The sequence below is a fragment of the Megalobrama amblycephala genome, linkage group LG5, assembly GCF_018812025.1.
Source record: "Megalobrama amblycephala isolate DHTTF-2021 linkage group LG5, ASM1881202v1, whole genome shotgun sequence".
Lineage (NCBI taxonomy): Eukaryota > Metazoa > Chordata > Actinopteri > Cypriniformes > Xenocyprididae > Megalobrama > Megalobrama amblycephala.
Window position 1 is genome coordinate 31,530,833 of NC_063048.1, and position 24,968 is coordinate 31,555,800.

Below are 24,968 nucleotides of genomic sequence, written 5' to 3' on the forward strand. Positions count from 1 at the left end.
TACTACCCCGAGAGTGTCTTATATTTGCATAATAGTGGGCTTTAATACTTTTTTTAATACAATCTCACACGATCGGTCGCATTAAATTGCTTTGTCTGCGGTGTCATTAGTGAAATGACTATTTGTCACATTTGCACAGAGAAAATCAGTCGCATTACGCTGGCAAAACCATGAATAATGAGATCCAAGAAAGCTGAGGAGCACTTGTATCGTGGTGATCTGACACACGCATGCGCACTGCAGCCCGGTGACAGCCGAGCAGCCTCCTCAAGAGCCCAGCAGCGAGAATTCAGACAGCAGCAGTCAGTCTCCCCAGTTCCTGTTTCCGCCACGGCTCGGGAAAGCATCCCTTTCATTAAAACATACGCGCTGTGGAGATATAAGTACGCCGGTGCCAAATCAAGGTAAGTGTGTCGCCGTTACATACAACCGCATTACATTAAGGAAAACAACGTTTTTCTCGCCGGCGAGTTCGCTCCATCCCGGCCTGTTGCTAGCCTCGACTGCTGAACGGTAAAAATAACGGTCAGGTTTGCTGCTCGAGCGCATTGTGTTTTCGCGCCGTGATACCGAAGTATGCTCTGGTCAGAGAGTCGTTTTGTAGCCATTACGATCACGGCACAATGTATAATGTGTTTATGTACTAGGAAGAGAGATGAAGACTATTGCGAATGATTTTAGCGGTGCCATATATAGAAAGCTTTCAGCGAATCCTCACTATATTGATACTCAAACGAATCTTCCACACAAATATACCAGAATGAATGATTAAAAATGGCTTGTATCAGTGGTGCAGCGTATGTTAGCCAGACAGAAAACACAACAGCAGTAGCGTGTCCATGTTTATGTGGGTAGAAATGAGAAAGGCAAGTAAACATGAAGCCACTGCAGAAATCCGAGTGTTTACTTTTAGACCCTTATGAAGAAGGCTGCTTGTTACTTGAGCACTGCAAATGGTGTTTAGAGAAATACTATGGTTAATAGTTTCATTTACTTAACTTCATTTTGTTCCTTCAAACCTGTAGGACCTGTATTTTTATCCTTCAAACCTGTATCAAACCTGTATTTTTTCGACAGAAGCAGATATTTTGAAGAATGTAGTTTCTGTCAAATGACAGTGAATGGGGACTGAAGATGTCAAGCCTCAAAATTGGAATATACGCCTCATAAATGTAGTCCACACGCTATTTTGTGTTATGGAACAAAAATATAGAATTAAATTATTTATAGAAAAATTGATAGAGTGTTTATGAACAAAATGGAGCGATTTGTGAATAAAAAAATTGTAAATGATTTGCTCGTTAAAAAATGTTTTCCATACAAAGCTAATGCATGACTTTTGAATATAGTGCATGAATCATGTGGACTACTTGTGTGAGTAAATGATGACGGCATTTACATTTTTCACCGCCTGTTGCAACAATACAAACCGCTTATTATGATGATGATTGTTTTTCCTAATACAGTTCCCACAAGTCCTTTCACTTTATAGCTTTAAGGTAATGTTTCTAAACTGCATTGGGATCAGAATTTGAGAAAGTGAGCTGCCTATATACATAGACAGCATATTTGTACATCATAGGCACGGGGATTATTTGTCTCTTCCAGTGCTCTTCCTCACTCTACTCCTATCACACTCATTAGACAGACTACAGGATAGGCACCATTAATTATCATCATATAACAATTCGGCTTCACTCTTTTAAGGCTACTCTGTGGTTTTTATCTTCCGTCATGTCGTCTGCTGTTTTAATCGATGCTCCGAAAACATTTGCTTCACTTAAGAGCCTTGTAAAATCAATGTGCTCTACAGATGTTCTGCCCAGTCCCTGCTTTTCCAAGCGTACACGATAACGAGCTTTCATAGTCAAGTGTGTTATTACATCTACCGTACTTGGACTTGTGTGCAGTCTCTCAGCATTCATACATCTTTAATAGTGTTTTTTTGCATTGAAGCAGCTTATCTCGCTTGACTTGGAATTAATGATATAATTAAATCTTCCGTGATAATTGATACCTCCACAAGCTTGGGTTTCTGGTTAGAGATGATGAGATGTTTCTCCTTTAAAGTCAGATGGTCATCATCAAAAAATTAAACTGCTTTCTGAATGTCTTGTATCAGTTGATTTGCATTGCAATTGGCCTTGGATCAGCAGCAGAATGCGAAAATATGAGCATTTCATTTCATACAAATATGTATATCTTATACCAGGTTTCAATCTAGCTCTTTTCCATTGTTTAAAGAAGTGCACTGGAAAATATATGTGACCTGTGCTGGCAGAATGAGCAAATTTTCAAAAATGAGTTACTGTTATTTTCACATTCTCTATTTATGATTTGTTGGAATCGAACAAAAAATGAATGAGCTACACCTGTTTGAAGTCGATAGAGTCAGCAAAGTCAATTTTGAGAAAAATCGAGTTAAAGTTTTCTGAAGGTTCCAAAACAAAATCACCTAGCAGCTATACCTTAAAATCCCTCGTAATAACACCAAATTTGGCACAAACCAAGTCAAAACAATTGTTTGATAAACATTAATGAACAGACAGCCTATATATTAAGATCTACTGTACCACACGGATTTGATCTAATGTTACACATTTTTCCGTTAACAGTTAACCAAACGTTTACTTAAGACATAACAGATAATGTTTGCGTGAATACTCGCCAAGACAGATATTTTGAAATACTGTAATTCTGTGTGTATATATATTGGGATTGCACACTGTCTGAGACATATTTATGCGCGCTTCAGATGCGTCAGCGCAAATAAGACCGTTTAGTTTACATCAGCATGAGTTTGAAAATCACATTTCATTGGTTCAGACTCATGCCAATGAGAATTCGCTATGGATATTCGCAAAGTTGGAATGCTGCGCTTTAAAACTATAGCAAACTTGGGCTGAGGGAAGCGCCAGTTGTCGAGAAGCGAGCAAAAACACTATTTTTAGGTACTCCCCTCAGAAAACGTACAAATAAAGATACTTTTAGATGTTTAATTGCTGTTTGGAGCATTGGGATTGCTAGACGAGGGCTTAATTAATTTTGTGAAAACCTCAGATTAGACAAAAATTGGCATTTTTCACTTGTTTTGCCTGTAAATCGTAATTATCCGTGTGCATTCTGACTCATTTTGCCAGAACGGGTCATGTATATTTTGTAACCGGAAACGTGGTTAACAAATATTGACTGAAAACAGCCTGACTATATTAGATTACACCAACAAAAACCATTTTTATGTGTCAGGTAAAAGTCACTTCTTCACATTTCACATTAAAGCCAGACAAACTGAGAGAATGAATTCGACACTACTCTGCTATGTTTACTTGCCAGGGTCCTTAGAGCTGTCTTGGCCAATGGCAGTCCCTGTAACTTCCCTAAGGGGAAGTTCATTTAGCCTGTGGACTTTTCTGGGAGTTACTTTAAAAAAAAAAAAAATCCACAAACAGTAGTTGCTACTGTTGCTACATGTTTCAAATGATAAGCCATATTTGAGGTTGATTAAGCCTCAACAGCCCTATTGTTCACATTTTCATATTTAAATAAAAGCCTTTTGCTGTTCATATGCCAGGGTGTGATGTGGCCTTATCTTGCTCAAGTGAAGTTTATCTTTATAAACCTGTACATCCATGTAAGTTTGTAGTATTGTGTGATCACGTCTCTTGTTGAAAGTTTGCTTTTAATCTCAGTTCTCTTCGGTCAATCGTAACTCTTACAAATGAACCATAAAAATGCATTAATTTGTCACAGGCCCCTGGAGTCTTATTGCAGTTTCTGTTTTGCACTGACTCACTCTGTTCACACAGTTATGGTTGTGAAACATTAACTTGAAAACATAATATGTGGTTATGGGATTTCCATAATGTGTAGCTTCAAGTTCCCACCTGATCCAAAGCTACCTTGGCACATACAGGTTTTGTTTTGTGTTACTTAAATTAATGACGGTTATGTGGTGACTGCACATGTCGCCATAGTCACATGATCATGTAACAGGACAATTTGCCTAGTGGAAATCGTCTGCATGCATGTCTGTCGTGTCACATTTGTCATATTTGAGTAATGAACTGAGAAATCTAATAATGCCCTCGATGGATAATTGTCTCCTGGGATGAATTATGAAGAGGAATTATTAACCCAGGGAAAGACAGTTCTGGTTTATGCTTATTTTATTGAAATTGAACGGAGGAGTAATAGAGTGCAGGGCTTTGCTACTTTTTTTTTTTTTAATATACATTCACCACATGCTGTGAAGTGAAGGTCATGATGGGGGCCGTAATAAAGCTCAAAATCACGGATCAAACAGGAGTGAAGGGAGTCTCGTTCCCCTCCCCCGCTCCCCTTGCTCATCTCTTCTATTCTGCCAATATCAGGTGACTACTCTTGGCTGAGTTTCCATAGCAATGTGGGCAGTGGGCAGGGATAAAGAGGTTCCGATCAGTTTTAATGATAGTGTAGTTTGCCTCTCTGAGCAGGAGATGGAAAATCTCTCCCAATAGGTTTTGATTGGAACGGCAGAGCGGTGTGGGATTGGGCGGCAGGGACTAGCATGTACAAGTGCAGGTGTGTGAGTTTGCTTGAGATGGATGATGAAGCAAGTAGCTGCGGTGGGGTGGGATAATCACATGGATGAGATCTTTGGCAGGGATCCTAATGGCATACCATGTAGCTTTCCACATGACGAACATTTGCACTTTCCCCATTCTAGTTCTGCGGCACTGGGCTGCAAGGAAGAACGTTCCAGCCATTGTCTTTACTAACTCTCTCTTTCCCAGGACAAGGGAGACTGTGAGTCATTCTTCAGAGCCCTTTGGAGATTGTAAAAGTCAGTGTGTGTGCATGCATGTGCATTTGTGTGTGTTTTGCTGGTAGGTTCTTGGCTGACTGCTTTTGCGCCCATCAGACTTGACAGTGGCCAACGACAGCGAGCTGTTTCATCGGCTATAAATACCACACTGCAATGTGGAGCATCGCTCTGGCAGCTGCAGGGGAACTGCTCTGCCTTCGCCCACACACGAGGAGAGGAAGGGTCAGGATTACACCAACCAGAGACCTTGTTTGACCCCTGCAGAAAAAATGACTTTTTTGCACAAACATATGGTCTGAATGATTAAATGGGCATATTTGCCCTGGAAGCTGTGCATTTGCTGTCATCATAGTCAATGATTACCTACCGCAGGACTTCATTTAAACCATGGCAAATTTGTTGCACGACACCGCTTTTCTCCCAAAGTTCTTCATGCCCTTGCCATGGCAGCAGACGGATGAATATGAGCAATTGTGCCAAATGCATTTCTCCAAAGCAGTTGGTAGACTCTCTCAGAATAGTCTTCAACAAACTGAACTGAGACACTTGTTTAGAGTTGAGGCACACAGTTTGTACAATAATTGTGTCCTCTGCTTGGGCTACTTGCAGACAATGAGACCAAGGTTTAATTCAGAAAACGGGGGAAAACTAGAAACAGAAATGGGGTACTTTTTTAGCAGGTTCTCGCTCTGTGACTATCGGAATTACAAGAGAACATATTTTATTACTTCTTTATCTGTGTCAGCAAACACACCTTGTCCCACCAGAGTTACGTCCTATCCAAATTCGACACGCCCTCTGGCACACACTCACTAATGGAGATCGGGTAAATTTGTTTCAGAGATGTACTTTTTGTAATCCCATCCAAATCAGGCACATCTGTTTTTATCTCACACAGCCTCAGTAAAACTTGCATAGCAAATTACATAATGCTATTCTGCAAACTTTGTGGTCTTCTAAGAACTCTTTCCCACCTGGATATGTCTGTGATTCTCCTCATTTACTTTGAAATAAAGCGAAATTTCTCGCTCCGTTACCTACTGCAACTTCATTATGGATTTAGATCTTTTTGCCAACTTTCTGGCTGACAAAACGTCTCTTGGCTGAAGTAAATAAGATGTAAAATCTGTCCTCTGCTACTTATTGTAACTCCAGTGCTGTTTGGAAAACAAATCCTGCTAAAAATAGTGATTTACTGTACCCCTCTGTTTTTTACACCTTGCCCTCTCAATGAAAACTAGCCCTGTCTAAAAAGGCTTTAGGCTGAAAACTCAGGGGACTCGTGTCTGAGGTAAGGATGATGGAAGCATTTTTGAGGCATCCAGTCCTATAGTCTGCATTGCTCAGCACTGACCTGAGTGATACTGCTGTCTCAGCTCAACTGGAGCATGCTCAATGGCATCCCTAATGCCTTGTGGAATGCTAACGACTTCTCTGGGACAATTAAGCATCTCTGCGGTACTCACAGCGATTGATGGAGATCTGCATAAAAAGCAACAGAGGTAGGATCAGAGGGCAGACGGGATGTCTATTGAAACATTATTAAACAAACACAATTTGCAGGGTTAGGGCATCTCATCCACTAAGAGCTAGCTCCCAAGAGTCATCAGGTTCAGATGGGTCAAGCTCAAGCATGGATATGGTTGATGATTGTCAGAGCTGGTCTGTATGTCAGAGTGTTATTATCCCCTTTATGCGCAAAGCAGGGGTGGGGGATTGTCATGCTAAGAGGATTGAGGGGGTTTGGCATGATTGGATTTCACCTTTTGCTGATTGATATCTTTAACAGTTTCAAACATACTGACTCTCAGAGTACATGATACAGCCTATCAGTTGCAGAAGACATGGTGGGTAATGCACAGAACCTTCATTTAGGCCCTGTTTATACCTGGTATTAAGATGTGTTTTGGTCGACCGGATCACAAGTGAAATAGAGAGATACATACCCATCTACACCTGGTGTTTTAATCTATGTCTTGTCCACTTTCGACCACTTCTGTCCTGATTTCTTCGAGGGGAGGGTCTATGGGCAGGTAAATGTATAGGCTTCTTCAGAAGTTTTGATTTAATGGGAGAAAAAACGCACGCAATTTGCATATGAACGTGACCGGAGACAACGTGAAAATAAACAGAGCACATCAGCTTTCGTTTCTGCTCTGACAGCTGCGAAACAGTGCATGTTAGAAAAGAGAAATGTTTAGAGAACATTGTGCTTAGTACGTTCTTAGTACGTTTTCCCAAAATGTTTATTGTGTCAGTAGGCAGAGAGTAGGTGGTCTTTCGCGGCTGTTCGAACACTTTCGACGACATGAGTGTCTACACCACAAACGCAATCCGGTCTAATGCGTTATCAACTACCTCTGGAAGTGGTCGAAAGTGGACAAGCTCAAAATGTTTAACACCCCATTTACATCCACTTGTGATCCGATCGACCAAAATGCATTTTAATACCAGGTGTAAACAGGGTCTTAGCGTATATCAGCACTTGCTTCCATACTATCACTTGGTTTATATGCCATCCTGGCTCAGTTGTCAATTCTGTTTCCTGCCATTGGGGTGTGAAGAAAAGAAGATGGTCCAAACCTCACAGGACACAGATGTATTGAGTGTGCTTTTGTAAGTCCCAGTCTACCCCCTCTCTCTTGCTATCTCTTTGTCTCTTTCTCTCTTCTGCTTTCTGTCATTTCTGCCCTTGAAAATTGCTTCCCCACTCAGCTGAATCCGAAGTATACTATGGAATATTAGAGGGAATGTCTGATAAGACCCTTCCAGACCTTCCTGTTTGAACCTTAGCACTTGGAGCACTAGTAAAATATTTGCTTCTCTCCATTGCTATTTACATAAGCTGAATTGAACACTTAAGTTGCTTGTCGTTGTTGGTTTTGTGTGCGAATCTCGGCTATACCTTTTGGCTAGAAGCCCGGCTGCCCCTCACCCACTGAGTAGGGCTGTTAGCCCGGGGGTTCGGCTCAGGTGGGCTCTGCCGCCTACACAGAACAAAAACTGCAGCAAACCGCAACTGGGTTTAAGCCAGAAGGCTAACTCAGGTTGTCATTGAAAGCTTCAATTTGAAAGTTTTCATACTGCTATACTTCATATGCATCAGTCAACATGCTACTTGCAGTTTTGTCCCCATGCATCAGTTATTCCTTACAAACTATTGCTAGGTAAGACCATGTAACCGCTGGCCATTTGAAACTGAAATCTATACACTCAGTAGCACTATGATCACAGTGTTTTATCAGCTGCCTGTGGTTTTTAGAAGCACAGGGCAGAGGATGAGTCGAATGCTAATTTGGTACAGAGCCAGAGGAGTAAACCTCATGTGACGCTGATGACAGAGAGACAGCGGAGATATGTCACATTCTGGGGTCTGTCCTTTTCTTCACTTCCATCTTTTTTTTTGAGCAGTACAGAGAAAAATACAGCCTGGCAGAATCCTTTTCTTTTCCCTTACCATGCAGGTGACGAATTGTTTGGTAACTCTGCCCTTTCTTTAACCTCCTTTTCACTCTTTTCATCTTTCTGTTGCAATGCTTCCTTTCTTTTTCCTTTTCCCATCCTTCTTTCATTCACTTTGAAATCGACTGCTTGTGGAGCGGCATCTTTGAGCCAGGTTATCGACTTCAGTTTAGACACCATGGAGTAGCATTAGCCTGTGCCAGTGAGAGGCGCGTAAGGCAGAGAAGATCCTGTTCGGAGAGATAATCTGATCAGTGGATTTGTCGACTTAATTTTTCGCTAATCCTCATAGTGTTGTGGCAAGCCCTTTTGTGTTGAAAAGGCACAGGTTGTCTTAATTGGGATCAAGAGTGGGATTGCCGCTCATGCCAACTACAACATACTTTGGTTTCACAAGCAGAATATGTTATAAGGTTTAGTGGACATTGATTTTACTGTATTTGTTTAGCAAGACTCTTTATTTTATTAAAGTGTACATTGATATACGATGATGCAAAATTGTATGCGGTTTATGCTTTTGTTAAACAGATTCACCTTTCTTGGGTAGTCAAGAGTTTTGACTGGCAAGAGGAGTACTGACAACAGAAAAGAAGCTTAATCTGTTTAGATAACAAACACATTATTGAGCCAGGCAATGTCACCATGAATATAAATATTTGGGATAGTGTTGTCATAAGTACCAACTTCGATACAAGTTGGTACTGAAATTTTAAAAATGTGATGCTTTGATTTGATTCGTAAACACCTCTGACTGGCCATTGTTTTCACGCACTCAACATATGTCTGTGATTGGCTACTATGATCAGCACACACTGTAGTCTGTAGTCTGTACTTTGGACAACACTTTGGGATGTGAAGGTGGGGGGGGCGGGGTGCTCTTTTCCACCTCTCTTTTAAATTGCTTATGAATGCCTGTGTATATATAACTTTTTAAGGAATAATAATGAAAAAAGATTATGCCAAACTATGTCTGCCAACATGTTTTTTCAAGAATTTTAGGCATTTAAGACTTTTGTACAATCTCCAGGCAGTTACATCTAGACATTTTTTTTTTTTTTTTTTTTTTTTTTTTAATTTAAGCCCCAAATTGAATTTTCCCTTATAAATATTCCCTTAAAAATGTTGCTAAAAGCAAATTTTAACCTAAAATCTTTACAGAAAAGAAAATCAAGGACATGCAGTTGACTACGCAATATGTTTCCTTTATAAAACAAATGTATTACGTTTTTTTTAATTTGCAACTGTACATTCAAATTATGCAGTAAGCTATTGTTTAACTCCATGACAGCTATAAATTCATAAACATGTTTGCTGGAAAACAATGGCATACTGTGATGGGTCGATAATTATAGTTATTAGTCCAATCTAACTGATTCTTACAAGATGAACAGATATTATAGAAAATCAAACATTTACATTTGCAAGGCAAAAAACACATGTACATGATAAATGGCGTCTGCCAGATAAGCCACCAGGCCGACCTTATCACTCAACCTTGAACACATTGTTGAAACTGTGGTTATATATGTTGTAAAGGGGTGTATGAGGACTTTGGTCACTGTTCATAACCATGAGGTTATAAGGAAGGAAGTGACTGGGATCAAATATTAAAATCTTTGAAACATTTTGATCATTTGTGAATGTAACAATGAAAGAATGCCCATAAATGATGCAGACGGCAGTACTGTGTGGGGTCTGTTTTGCTAAGGACCTGGCACTGGATGAGCTGCCCTCTTTAGTGCTCCACTGACATCCATGCTAATCAGCATGCCTAGTGACAGACTCTGCATCGCTGCCTGCTCGGGTTTGGTGCGAATGGATGTTACGGTGCTTCAGTGATTTGCACGGTTTATTGGTGTGATCAGAGCGTCCTTTGTGAGCATTAACAGTTGCGCATAAACAGGCTTTTCGGCATTGGGAAATAGAATTTCAGGGCAGTTGAAATGCCCTTGGGACGCAATCACAGCGGCGCTCCGCAAAAGCTTCTGAAGGCCTGTGGCCTACCGCACGGCACTACAACATTTATTTGAAATCAATCAACATTATTCATTAGCAGCATCCTCTCTGTGTTTTGTATGTTGCATTTATTCGCTTAAATTTTACCTTGCATGCTAGCTGGAAACCTGGCATGACATAGATGGTGTTCTAGCAGGAGGCAGCTTGTGAGAGAGGTATCATTTGTCTGAATGAATCACCTCATCTCCTCCTCTCATGCCGCACACCCAGCGATTTTACAGCGCGGTGTAATTGGCCACTCTGTTTCCCATCTGTTGCTTGCTTGCATTCCTTGTCATATTCCCTCCGCTGTCCTGCCCACCCTCGGCACCAGCGGCACAAGGGAGTTTTGTGTTTTTGCCAACAAGTGACGACAGAAGCAAGATCAAATAGAATTCATAAAAGTCGATAAACATCCGCCTGCCGTTTCATTATCTCTCTCTGTCTCCTCTCCGTGAGCTGGAGGTGTGGGTGCCATTTATTTCCTCAGAAGAAGGCCTCTCCACTCCTGATGAGAACTTTTCCATTTCACATTCTTGCCCTCGGCAATGGATCAGACTGTCAGAGTTACTTGCATCTCCGAACTCCTCCACGATTCATCACTCCATTTTTTTTTTTTTTTGTCTTTTTCCCTCCAGACAAAGAGTTGTGGCCCATTACATATGTGCCTTGGAGGTTTTATTTTTCTTTAGTTCCAACACAGAACCAGGGCTCAGGGATTGCGGGTATTGCGCATATTTTTTACTCATTCCCGCAAGTTTTGCACTTATAATGCGGGAAATTCCCGCAAACATTTATTCACTATTTGGGCTGAATGAGGAAATTAAAGGATTAGTTCACATCAGAATTAAAATTTCCTGATAATTTACTCACCCCCATGTCATCCAAGATGTTTGACTTTCTTTCTTCAGTAGAAGAGAAATGAAGGTTTTTGAGGAAAACATTCCAGGATTTTTCTCCATATAGTGGACTTCACCGGGGTACAACGGGTTGAAGGTCCAAATTGCAGTTTCATTGCAGCTTCAGAGGGCTCTACACGATCCCAGCCGAGGAATAAGGGTCTCATCTAGTGAAACAATCGATCATTTTCAAAAAAAAATTAAAATGATGTACTTTTTAACCACAAATGCTCGTCTTGCACTGCTCTGTGATGTGCCACGCATTACGTAATCATGTTGGAAAGGTCATGTGTGCTTGTAATTTGTTTATTTGTTAGTTTATTTGATTTAAAGTTTAAATTGAGCTTTCTTATGTTGTGTATAAAATCATACGTAACAATTGTAATCCTGTTGTAAAAACACAAATACACTGAATGAGCAAATAACATTAGGTGAGATAAATTTCATTTTTATATATGTATTTACTTACCCCTCAAACTAAAAAATCCCCCCCGGAAGAGTCACCTAAGGGGGGAAATTCCCCCTTATTTTCCAAAAAGTAATTCAGGCCCTGAGAACCAAAATTTTTGGGGGGAGTTTCTTGTCTTTTAAGTTAAGGTTAGAATACAGCTTTGTGGCTAAGGGTGTGAAATTAACACCCAAATGCAGGTGCTTTTTGAGCAGCAGTAATCACAGATTGACATTTGACAAGAAATTCTGTTGCTTAAATGCAAAGGCACAAACTTGAAGAAACACATTTTATTATCTTGATGAACAGATAAAACATAAGCCGTTATGTGCCTGATGTCTGATTCATTGTTTTTCGTCATTCTGTGGTGCTCTACCGCTCATGTCTATATGTAAAGTCATAGTATTTTATAGAATGTAAGTAGAATATGTTTTTGAAAGAAGTCTCTTGCAAATTAAAATAACAGGTTTAAAATGTAATTTTATTCTTGTGATGGCAAAGCTGAGCAGCCATTACTTTGATCTTCAGAAATCATTCTAAAATGCTGATTTGGTGTTCAAGTGTGACGAATCCACTGCACATGGGTTCACTTTAACTTGCCTGCAGTTTATTTAATCCAAAAACGTGAATAAATACAAGATAAACAGAGACTTGACTTGACTTGACCTGACCTGACATTGCCATGAACCAGACTCGCCTACAAGCAGGTTACATTGAACAAAGCTAGACAAGAGACATTAGGTGTGTTCGACATCGGCTGCATGCAACCGATCTGCGAGAGTAGCCGCGTGAAAACGGAGACGTGAAGTCGGACACTTCTGCTTCCCACAGTGACACTCGCTCTGTGTTTGCGTTCTTTACCACAGCTGAAGTGAAATAAATGCAATGTTTGACTAATACACTGATGTTTCAGAGACATTTTCATTCAATTCTTTATGTACTGCTTATAAGAAGAATAAAGTTCAACATAAGCATATATTATTTAAATACCAATGTAGTGGGTTCTACGTTTTTTATTTTGATTAACATGAAGCAATACAACATTGCAACTACATGAGCTTTAACTGATATAAAATTACAGATTTTTGAGCATTAATGGAACTAAAGGTGTGAGAATAAACATGTAACACACATGTTGGTCATCCGGCGAATCCGGCCAATCGTAGAACAGCTGTGTCGTCGTCAGAGCTTGTGCAGCTGCTCTTGAGAAACTGCGCTGGCTGACTCAGCTGGCTGCTCTCGAATCGCTCTTGTACTTTGAAGCCATACGTCACAGTCACACGGCGTCGGCGCTGTCTCAAGTCAGACAAAATTTCTTACCGGCATGCACTGCTTCAAGTTAGCCTCCGATCGGTCTGTGTGGCACTGCATGAAGTCGAACAAGCCTCTCATGAGGAGCAGGGGAATCGCATGACAAGACAGGAAACATAACTGACATATTATACAAAACTATACATTACATCAAGTAACATTTCCTATTATTGTCAATATTGAAAACAGTTGTGCTGCTTAATATTTAAATGGAAACTGTGTTACTTGCAGGAATTTTTGATTAATAGAAAGTTAAAAATAACAGCATATATTTGAAATAGAAATCTTTTGTAACATTGTAAATATCTTTACTCTCACTTTTGATCAATTTAATGCATCCTTGCAGAACAAAAGTATTAAAAAAAAAATATTGCAGACCCCAAACTGTCGAATGGTACAGTATATTAGATACATTAAAAATGGCTGGAATTATGAGCGTCTTGTTATGTTGCACAGCAGTTAATTTTTTTGCATTCTTTTAAGTGTTATTTGCAGTGCCAATTTGAGCATGTCTCAAGCCAAGACAAAAGCCTGTTGTCTTTGGTCTCTGATTAATTGTCTTACAGGGGTTTATGTGCATCCTAGGGAGAACTCCTACACATGCTGTAGAGCACAGAGGACTCTTTCACTACATTCTCAGAGTACAGTCATGTCACATTCCTGAGACTTGGTTTGATCTTTTAAGCTCTTCATTTTAAACTCAGTTTTCAAGCTATGGTCTTGGAAAATGCAAACATATTTTTGCATTCTCTTCCCCCCTCTATATAAAGATGTCAAAGTGCCATCTTTTCCCTGAAAGCCTCAGCGGAGTGATGTTGACTAGTGGATGCATGATAAAATTGCAGATGACAGGTTTGTTTATGCCGTGCAGTCAGGAAAACAATGTGAATGATGCCTTGATCTGAAGGGCTGGAACATTTTGACACCTTTTAAAATTGAATGTTTCTTTGTTGTTTCTGGAAGAGTTTGAAAAGTAGATGGGTCAATTATTCAGTTTGATGTGGTTATATGACCGTGTCGCATATATAACTCTCACCCACATTAGGGGTGTGCGATATAACGGTAGACATGATTAACCTGTAGAAATTTGTCAACTGAAGGAGATTTTGGACTATCATCTCTTATCGCTGTAATGCTCTTGTGACGTTGCTGATAGTGACAACCACATTTACAGAAATTCTACGCAGTGTGTATGGAACCAAACTGAACAACTAGTTGTTAATGACGTACAACAAGAGATATGAGAAATGACAGACAAGACATGCATCTCTGATGCATGTTAAAATATGTATTTTAACAAGCATTAGAGATGTATCTCTCGCTTGTATATGTGGTGCAAGAAATCACAGGGAAAGCTGTATGAACCTTGACTCATTCGTGTTGCTAGATTTTGCAAGCAAATAAGTGAACAAGCCCTTAAAGAAAAAAAAAAAATGGAAATGCTTTATGCTGATAACAAGACCGAAATATTGCGACCCACCTCTTCTTAATTTAATAACTCCATAAATTTGATCGCTGTATGAGCCAAGCTTAAACAACAAGCCCAAAAACTCTGCGAGCGCGCTGTGTGAAGCAGCCTTTAAGCATAAACAAAACATAATGCCTCTGTTGACTGTGGTTTAGTTAAAATTGAACACCTTTTGTAACTGTACTGTTGCCTCAGTCAGAATATCATACATATTTAGTCGGATATCAAACATGAGACGCCAGAGCGTTGCTATGGTTACCACAGTGTAAATCATCGCAGTTTTGGGAGCGAGTCACATTCAGTACGCACATGGAACGATGATTTATGTTTGATAATTTAAATGCCGTTGTCACTCCTGAAACTTTACATTGTGTACGTGGCCATAAAGCGTGTGAGTACTGAACTGAGTTCTTTTTGCTGCCTAATAGGCCCTTTTCACATGACGTCACACAACTTCCCTTTGGACTCGAAGCAGTGGATCCTCACTTCCGTCAGCATAATGGAACACTAGCGCCGCTTGAATGGAGTGCATCCAATATTTGTACATATGCCACAATTGTGGTTAGAGGATGACTGTAGTCACCTAATTTCATGTAAATTCAAGGCAAGGTGTTTGGCAGATCTCAAACGGACTTACCGATCGGCAAGATTTGCTGCTTGAAGTTGAAGGAGTAGTTGAATACGGAGCACTGAAGCCGTACACTTTCTGCTGCCTGTAGTAACTTGCAAACTGTACTGTCTTTATTGCAGATAAAGCTGTTTATATGTATTTGTCAGTATTTGTGAAATAAACGCACGTTACCAGCATTTACGTACAGAAAAAAACCTTTTCATTCAATGCTTAATGTGCTACTTATTTCAGTGCCTGTATGTACAATAAAGATCAACAGAAGCTTATTCTTTTTAAATATCAAAAAGTAAATTTTTTCAGTTTTATTTTGATAAGTATGGCATACATAATAAGTAAATAAAAACTGTGTTTGATATAATACTACTTCTACATGAAGACTGTTAATGTTGTAAAAACTGACTCCTGTACATGTCATTTTTACCATAACAAAAAAAAAAAAAACATTGTCATCATCTCTTTATTGCAGAAAAAGACTGTTGCATACAAAAATATACAGAGGATTTACAACAGTACTCATTGTTCTAGCCGCATTAAATGAATTAAATCAAATTATTTCTCCAGGGAATAACATTAAATGAACACATATAATTCTGTTTGGTATTTTCAATACACTTCTAACAAATATACAATTTTAATATATTGCACCAGTTCAGTTTAAACTGGTATGATGTAAAATGATCTAAAATCTTCCTGAGAGATGACTGCCTTACCCCCAAATCAACCTCAAGACCAGTAGTGATCCTTCAAGGTCATTTTGCCTGTACCGTTCAGTCCAACCAGCCTCATCCCATTGCCTTCAGATCAATATTACCATCTCAAAATCACTTTGAGTCCCTGCCCAGAACCTAGTGACAACCATCTGTCAGACAGATTCTCCCAAACACACAGGAACACACCCTCAAATCTGTCTCCATGGCATTACCAATTGTTGGTTTGCTTGAGTCTTTCTTGAACACTGAATATGCCTAGTTCTCCGCCAGCTAAATTACATTTCAACACACTCAGTAATTTGGTGCAGAATGGTGAGGGCTTAATGATGCTGAAACTCATCACCCTTGTGAAGAATAGTCGGGAGTGTAGAGGGGAGTGTGAGGATGTGCAAGCACCATCAGGCCTGACACTGTGAACTTCTGCAGGTTCAGGTCTGCCATGTTTAGCTTCTGCTTGTTGAGGTCTGCTGTTGTAAAACATGAATTTCGGACCATTAGAGAAATCTGTTAGGTAGGAGGAGGGTTTCCAAAACCATAGATTTTCACTCAAGAATATCTGTAAGGATTTTACTGCCTGGTTTCTTTCATTCATGCATTCATGCATTCATTCATTCATTCATTCATTCATGCATTCATTCATTCATTCATTCATTCATTCATGCATTCATTCATTCATTCATTCATTCATTCAGAAGAGGCAGCATTCTCAAGGTTTAAGCAACCATGTTCATTTGTTTGTTTGTTTGTTTGTTTGTTCATTCATTCATTCATTCATGTATTCATTCATTCATTCATTCAGTCATTTAGAAGAGGCAGCATTCTCAAGGTTTAAGCAGGTATGTTCATTCGTTTGTTTGTTTGTTTGTTTGTTCATTCATTCATTCATTCATCCAGAAGAGGTGGCATTCTCAAGGTTTAACAAGGCATGCTTGCTTGTTCATTCATTTGTTCATTTGTTCATTCATTCATTCATTCAGAAGAGGTGGCATTCTCAAGGTTTAACCAGGCATGTTCGTTCGTTCATTCATTCATTCATTCAGACGAGGTGGCATTCTCAAGGTTTAACTAGACATATTAATTTGTTCATTCATTCATTCATTCATTCATCCAGAAGAGGTGGCATTCTCAAGGTTTAAGCAACCATGTTCATTCGTTTGTTTGTTTGTTTGTTTGTTTGTTCATTCATTCATTCAGTCATTTAGAAGAGGCAGCATTCTCAAGGTTTAAGCAGGCATGTTCATTCGTTTGTTTGTTTGTTTGTTTGTTTGTTTGTTTGTTCATTCATTCATTCATTCATTCATTCATTCATTCATTCATTCATTCATTCATCCAGAAGAGGTGGCATTCTCAAGGTTTAACCAGGCATGTTCGTTCGTTCGTTCGTTCATTCATTCATTAATTCATTAATTCATTCATTCATTCAGAAGAGGTGGCATTCTCAAGGTTTAACCAGGCACGTTCATTCGTTCGTTCATCCATTCATCCATTCAGATAATGTGGCATTCTCAAGGTTTAACTAGACATATTAATTTGTTCATTCATTCATTCATTCAGAAGAGGTGGCATTCTCAAGGTTTAACCAGGCACGTTCGTTCATCCATTCATCCGTTCAGAAGAGGTGGCATTCTCAAGGTTTAACTAGACATATTAATTTGTTCATTCATTCATTCATTCATTCATTCAGAAGAGGTGGCATTCTCAAGGTTTAACCAGGAGTGTTTGTTTGTTTTTTTTGCTTCTGTTATCAAATGGAATATACATTTGCTTGTTATGCAAATGATTGTGTCTGTGGTTGAAAGCCTTTTGTGTTGATGTCAGTGATGTAATTTAAAGAACAGACCATTGATCTCTGTATTGAAAAACTGGATTATCTGGTCCTTATATGAATGATGTTGCTTCCATCAGATAACTGGTGTGTGTATTTTGTTGTTGTGGGGCTTCATGTTTACAGAAGTCAGCCAAGCATTCTTTTGTTAATTTTCCCTTTAATTATATATTTAGAAATGTGTGGTGTTGTGTACTTCAAGCACTCAGAGGCCGATAAAAGCCATTGTCAGACATCAGCCAATTGTGTCCTGCAGATCAAAAGAGGGCAGAAAAACATACAACACAACTGCAACACAAACTGTGTCGAAAATGTTTCTTGTTTTGAATTTAGGGTTGTCAGTGAACTGTGAGGGCCAAAAAACAAACAAACAAACAAACAAATAAAAAGAGCAAAAAACAAAAAAACACAAACAAAATTAATCGTAATCAAGGTAAAATGAGATTTTGATTTTAGGCCCGATCTTAAACACTAAGCCGAAGGGCATGTTAATGACAGATCTGGGATTAAGCCTGCAACATTAATTTTCACCACACAGCTCAAGTCACTCTACTGCCACCCTCAAGATAGGTTTCATGCTTTCCATGATCCAGAATCAAATCTTGTGTTTTTGCAATTCTTTAAATTAGCAATTGGCGGTAAAGATCACACTTTCCCAGCAGTTTGTGAATAATATAATACAAGATTTTCTTAAAAAGTAAATATTAAAAATGATTTATAATTATGAATTTATCCAAGCAGTTGCTCTTGTATAACTACCAAAAACAAACTGCAATTAGTGTGAACGTCAACCCTTGTAATTCTCTCAATTGTTTTTTTTTTTTTGTTTGTTTGTTTTGTTTTGTTTTGTTTCTTTCTTAATGTTTAATGTACAAATATTAACATTGACCATGAATTATCTGCATCAAACTGCATTTTTCATTTTTTTTTTTTTTTGACAACACGAGTGCCGAATCCCCACCAAAAGCAGTTTAACAGCCAGCCTTAACGTGAGATGAATATGGAACAAATTGGTGGACATGGCCTGAGGAGAAACCACATTTAGCTGAGTTTATTCTTTAACACCCTTCCCCACAGCTTCCTCTACTCTGCCACCCTGCATTTCAGCCCTTGGGGCAACTACCAGCACTGTTTTTTTTGACGAAAAACTCATGAACATAACATTAAAACTGACTGCAGAGCTCTAATTCAAATACGAATGTCACTTAACATAATGTTCACATGCCCTACTAGCTACTGTATGCATTCAGGAACTGGAGAATAAATATTTGAACATGTGCTTGTAAGTGTATGCATGTGCCCATGCATAAATATTCTGGTGCTCTAAATTTACACTCTCAGCAGCTTTATTGGCATGAGGTTAGTCTCACAATTAAATAAGTGATGTGTAAGGGTACATGTGTCCATGCATGTTGTATGTAGCTTTCTGCTCTAGCTTAGCTTAATGTTCCATGCTGTTCACCTTCCCATAAATTCTTACATTAGAAACCATCAATCCCACTGCCTTCTTGCATATCCATATTATCATGTTATTATTATGCAAAAGACTCCCACCTCCATGTTTTAACTCCTGATCTGGACTGCCTGAGGGGCTTTAGGGGATGGCAGAGCACCTCTTACACATTACCAGTAGTTTGAAAGGAAATTTATTCCCTGTTTAAAATATTGCACACTTGCTCTATTCAGCATTTGCTTCACAGCCATTAAACATTCATTTGAAAGTCTTAAGATTTTTCTCTTTTAAAACCCCATTAAATTTCATTTTATTGTCTTTGTTGATGTAATTCCTATTGCAACAGGAAGTCTGGCTGACATATAGAAAGTAATAGAAAGCAAGCTTTAAAGGTGACCTATAATGCCCCTTTTACAAGATTTTAATATAAGTCTCTGGCATCCCCAGAATGTGTCTGTGAATTTTTTTCTGGAGCTTTAACAGCTTGCGCTTTGGTTGCTCAACAACAACAAAGCTGGAGAATCTCACGCAGCTAAAATGCAGATTGTCAGTAACGGTGTTCAGCCTTACATCGTTCAAACCGGAGTTGGACACTGATGGAAAGACTCAGGAAGAAGTTACAACTTTTAGAATGCATCTGGACATTTCTGAATGGTGGTTAGTGGATAAATTTATAGGGATGTCCAGATCCGATTACGTGATCGGAAATCGGGCCCGATCATGTGGTTTCAGACTCGATCGGAATCGGACGTTACCTCCCGATCAGGACTCGGATATATATGTATATATATTCTCATTATTTTTAACACATCTATAGTGATGCGGTGGTACAGAGTTAGGCCTGTTTCACACTGCAAGCGTAAGCGGCGCGTGAGTAGCGCATATTTTTTTCAGCGTGCATGTCAACCAACGGATGCATTCACACAGGCAGCAGGAGCAGCTCGTAAAGCGTCAGACAGGAGCGTCGCGTAAGCAGCAGTGCCGCGATCGTCTCGGCACCGAGTCTATCCCTGTGTCTCAATCAGCTCCCTAGCTCTTTAGGTCATGAATCAGTATATAATGAAAGTGAATGTGGCTGATACCCTGATCAGTGCCCTGACTACTGAACTAGGGAGCTGATTGAGACACACGCTGCGCTGCTGACGCGTAATTAAAGTGAAAGCACACTTTTGATGGACAAAATAAATATAATTTCACACAAAAAGTGTTCAAAATGCACACAATACGCATGTCTAATGTGTTTTAACAAGAATTTGAGTATGACAGAAAAGAAAATTAAGAATCAAAAATAATAATAGAAGATTTACCCATTTAAACTTGTTTTTTATTATTCAGTTTGGGTTAAAGTATGGTGTATTATAAAAAACTAAAGTAAACTAGCCAGAAAATATGATATATATAAACATTATTTTAGTTATTACACAGACTGCAGCATACCCAAATCAAACCTAATATATATGTGTTTTTATATTAGCCTTTTTTATATTTACTGTTGCATTAAAGTGAAGTGAAGTGAACAATGTTATTTATTACTTGATTGTTCAAGCTACTTCACAGAAGTGCTCTGTTTGTAATTACATAAAAAATAAGGAACGTCCTGGATCTGTTTTTTTTTTCGCTCTTCTTTATTCTTTTTTTGATGTATTATAGAAGTATCGGATCGGGACTCGGTATCGGCAGATACTCAAAATCAAATGACTCGGACTCAAGGGCAAAAAAACCTGATCGGGACATCCCTATAAATTTATGTAGTTGCTGTGGAGTTGATTCAACTCATCGACTTGCATGTGCCGTCATGTTAATCTTTTGTGCAAATCCAGTAGGGCTGGACAATTATGGCCTAAAATCAAAACCTTGATTAATTGAACATTTACCTCGATTACGATTAATGAACGATTATTTTGTTTCGTTTTTTTTTTTTTTGCCCTCATAGTTCACTGACAAGTTTTGTACTGTAAATATGCTTGACTATTAAAAGGTGGGATATTTTTTCCTATTGAAAGAGTGATCTGACATAGCTCACTTTCAGCAGTTATTTTATCTATGGTTCGTAACATTTCTTACAAATTTATGCTCATTGTAGATCAGATAAAGATAAATTAGTACACTACCAGTACATAAAGAGAGTGATTTCGTGTGTGAATTAGTCATACCGTCTCTCTATTCATTGTGAAGCTGTGGGTTGTAAATAGTTCCTTCAAAAGTAGAATATATGCTATAATAAGTTTTAAGTTTCTAAGCTACTATAGTAGGGCCCTATAAAATCCGTTTTATTTTTTCCCAAATTCCGTTTTATTTTTTCCCAAATTCCATTTTCTCCGTTTTAATTTTTCTGGATTCCGTTTTTTCCATTTTATTTATTTTTTGACTCAATTTTAATGGTTAAATTAAATTTTTAGTAATCAAAAAGCATGTCTAATTTATTGAAATAATGAATCTTGTCCAATTTACCAACAATTTAATAAAAGTTTAACAAAAAAATGACATTTTTTTTTTTTTTTTTTAGGGCCCTACATTTTATTCTTTCCCCTCAAATTTTATTTTTACCAAATTCTGTTTTCTGGATTCCATTTTAATGGTTTAATTCCATTTTAATAATCAAAAAGCATGTCTAATTAATTGAATTCTTAAAAACAACAATATTAATTAATTAAAAAATATATTAAAAATATATTTTATGATTTATTTATTTTTCTTCAGAAGTTCTGTTGTGTATTTAAATTTTTCTGGCAATCAAATGAACGCATACCATTTAATTTATCTTTTAATCATGAAATTAAACTTTTTTTGTCAAACAATGTGCTGCACAACAGAGCATTACTGTTAAAATTAAAACATGGAAGAAACACTGAGATTATTGTTTAATAATAAATTACTAAAATATATTTTAAATTAATTTATCTAAATTCTACTGTACAACAGTAATGTTTCTGTCAAGTTAAATCGAACTTTTATTTTGACGGTTTGCCTAGAGCTTTGAGTTTCTCTGTGTTTATGATGGTAGTTTTCTCAAACGAAGCGGTTAAATGCTGATGAAGTGACTTTCAGAGCAGCTCTGGAGATGAATTTGTGCGTTCATATAGTGAGGCGACAGAGGACAAAAACACCGCGAGCGTCGCATGTGCTTCAGCGTGCGTGCGCCCGCGCGAGTGTGTGTGAGGCGTGTGAGGTAAATGAATCTGCGCTTCCGCATCATTCATTTCAGAGTCACACAGGCAGACAGGATTCATGTTTAAATAGTCTTTTTGCGGTTTAATATTCAGTCACTAGTCTATATCGCGATTTAATTTACGTGTACCTGGGTTTAGGTAGGTGGGTCATTTGCAATCTATAGAACATTTTATTGAACAAAAAATTGTGTAGTGCAGGATGAGTCATCAGTATTTTTTTCCCAGAAGAGAAAGATATGTACATATGCATCTGCTAAAGGTTGTTTTGTGAACTTGTAGGTGTACACTAGTATAGATAGCTTCAAAGCTAATGGACACTGACTGAAAGCCACAAAACTAAATAGAACTGACAAAACTGAATGTTTTGTGATTGTGTCTGTGGGAGGAAGAGAGGGAGAAAGAGAGCAGCATTTGGAGAAATGAGACCAAACAAAGTTTTGTTTCAGACTATTTTGGTCCACCCTGCACTTTTCTTTCTCTCTTTAGTTCCTTTTTCTTTGGAATCACCAGTTCGTCTGTGTAGGACCTCAGACACACATGCGGAAATACACTCAGGAACTTAGCAAATATTCCTACAGTGTGCACCCACCCTTAAAATGAACTAAGACGTTGCTATCTTAGACAACATCCGCAGATCGTTAATGAGTTCCTTTGTCAGAAAGTCTTTTTGCTTATTGTGACTTCCTCACAGATTAATTGCCTTTGTGTTGAATGTAGCTTTCATTGGAGTTCTGGCAGTGTTAGAAACGTTGGGCCTTATGCACTTTGTAGGGAGTGCTCCAGATGACCTCAGAGATCCAAAGTCCGTGGTGTAGACTGGTTATTATGGACAGTATTAAGCTCATTTCACTTTATTTTCATATTCATGTATTTACAAATATTTTTGGCCTTTCAAATTTATGCAAATCTAATGACAAGGAACAACACGGAGGAATAGAGAAGAATGTTTCTCCATATTTAAAATGAGAAGCATTTAAAAATGTGTGTATATATATATATATATATATATATATATATATATATATATATATATAAAATCAGAATTTATATATATATATATATATATATATATATATATATATATATATATATATATATATATATATATATATATATAAAATTCTGATTTTTATATATATATATATATATATATATATATATATATATATATATATATATATATATATATATATATGTGTGTGTATGTGTGTGTGTGTGTAAATAAATATATGTGCGTAAATATATATATATATATGTGTGTGTATATGTGTGTGTGTATATATATATATATATATATATATATATATATATATATATATATATATATATATATATATATATATATATATATAAAAAGCACACAAACACAAAGGTTTTTCACGTAAAATTAATGCTTGAGAGTTTAGCTGTAAAATACTGTGTGAAAGTGCATTAGGACAGACATATATTACTATTAGTTTTACTTTTTTATAATAGACTTTTTAAATAAAATTAATAATAGATAATTAAAAAAAAATCATGACAAGAATAATTGATATTATATTACTCTAATATAATATTCAGGTGGTTCCACAGTGTGACTAGAAAATGAACTTCTGAATATGAAAAAAATCAGAATTTTAATATTTATTTGTGCATTTTCTTTTCTTTTTTTTTAAACAAATCAATCATTATCCTTTGGAATGTTTGTTTACAAAGTTTTGAAGGAGATCATGCTTTTTATGCTTGCAGTTTTATGTCCAATTGACTAAGTTGTATGGCTATTAAGCTTGCACGGTGACATGAACAAAATTGACAGTTAATTTTTTGTTATCAGAACTAATCACAGTCATTAATAATGATTAATTGTATGACAATTGATCAGTAAAAATATAATAAATGTGACTGTCTTATGAGAATTTGACACAGACTGGTGATGCAAAATGGCCAGTATATTTTTTTTGCTGCATTCATGCCATGTCATAATCAGTCATTACTAGATGACAACCCAGATGTTCTACTCTTGAGCTGTTCATGGACTCAGAATTTTGTGTTTCTGTGGCAACACTATTAACACCAAATTAATATGTGCAATTTGAAAAATCAATACACAAACCCACAATGCAACAATTGTTATGCAAATGCCTTTATAATAAACTTAGGCTACATTCACACTGCGAGCCTTAGTGCTCAGTTCCAATGTGGCCAATATCAGATTCCATCATCAACATCACATTTGCATAGGCTATTTGAATTAATGATTAGTTGACTACCAAATTAAAATCTTAAACAGAACGATAAAATATTAACTATAAATGTTATTAACCGGTTAATGGTAATTTCAAATAAACATTTCTGTTCAGAATGTTTAAACTTGATTTCGTTTTCGCTTTTGTTTTCGTTCCTTGAACCGGTTCGGAGCCCTGTTTATGATAAGAGCCCTCAAGTTTTTCTTGTAGAGCTGTCACTTTAATACTTATGAGTTCTGACACATCACTGTCCTTCCACTGACTACCTTTCACAGCGGTCTTGATAATACATCTTTGAAGTGACTCCCATGAGCGCAGAATTGTGATGAATGTTAATCTAGAGTAACGTAAAGTCGCATGAATTCCATTTTGACTGTTTAGACTGAGGTCGCATTGCACAACATCTGACCTGTATCGGATTTAGGACCAAATATGGAAGTGGAACAAATAGGAATTGAAAAGATCAGATTCCATGTGGTTTGTGCTGTTTACACTGTCATGAGAAAAACAGATCTGAGTGACATATGAGCCAAAAAAAAAGCATTTGTCTGAACAACTCAGCCT

General features: G+C 37.6%; 1 protein-coding gene across 2 annotated transcripts in view; it reads left to right on the plus strand.

Annotated features, from left to right (window-relative positions):
- Nucleotides 1-251: 251 nt before the first annotated feature.
- The window catches only part of fut8a (fucosyltransferase 8a (alpha (1,6) fucosyltransferase)), a 107,008-nt gene continuing 82,291 nt past the window's right edge, over nucleotides 252-24,968 (plus strand). For both annotated transcript variants that reach the window (XM_048191855.1, XM_048191854.1), the window contains exon 1: nucleotides 252-404. The gene's annotated coding sequence lies outside the window, so the exon portion shown is untranslated. The remainder of the gene's footprint in view (nucleotides 405-24,968) is intronic.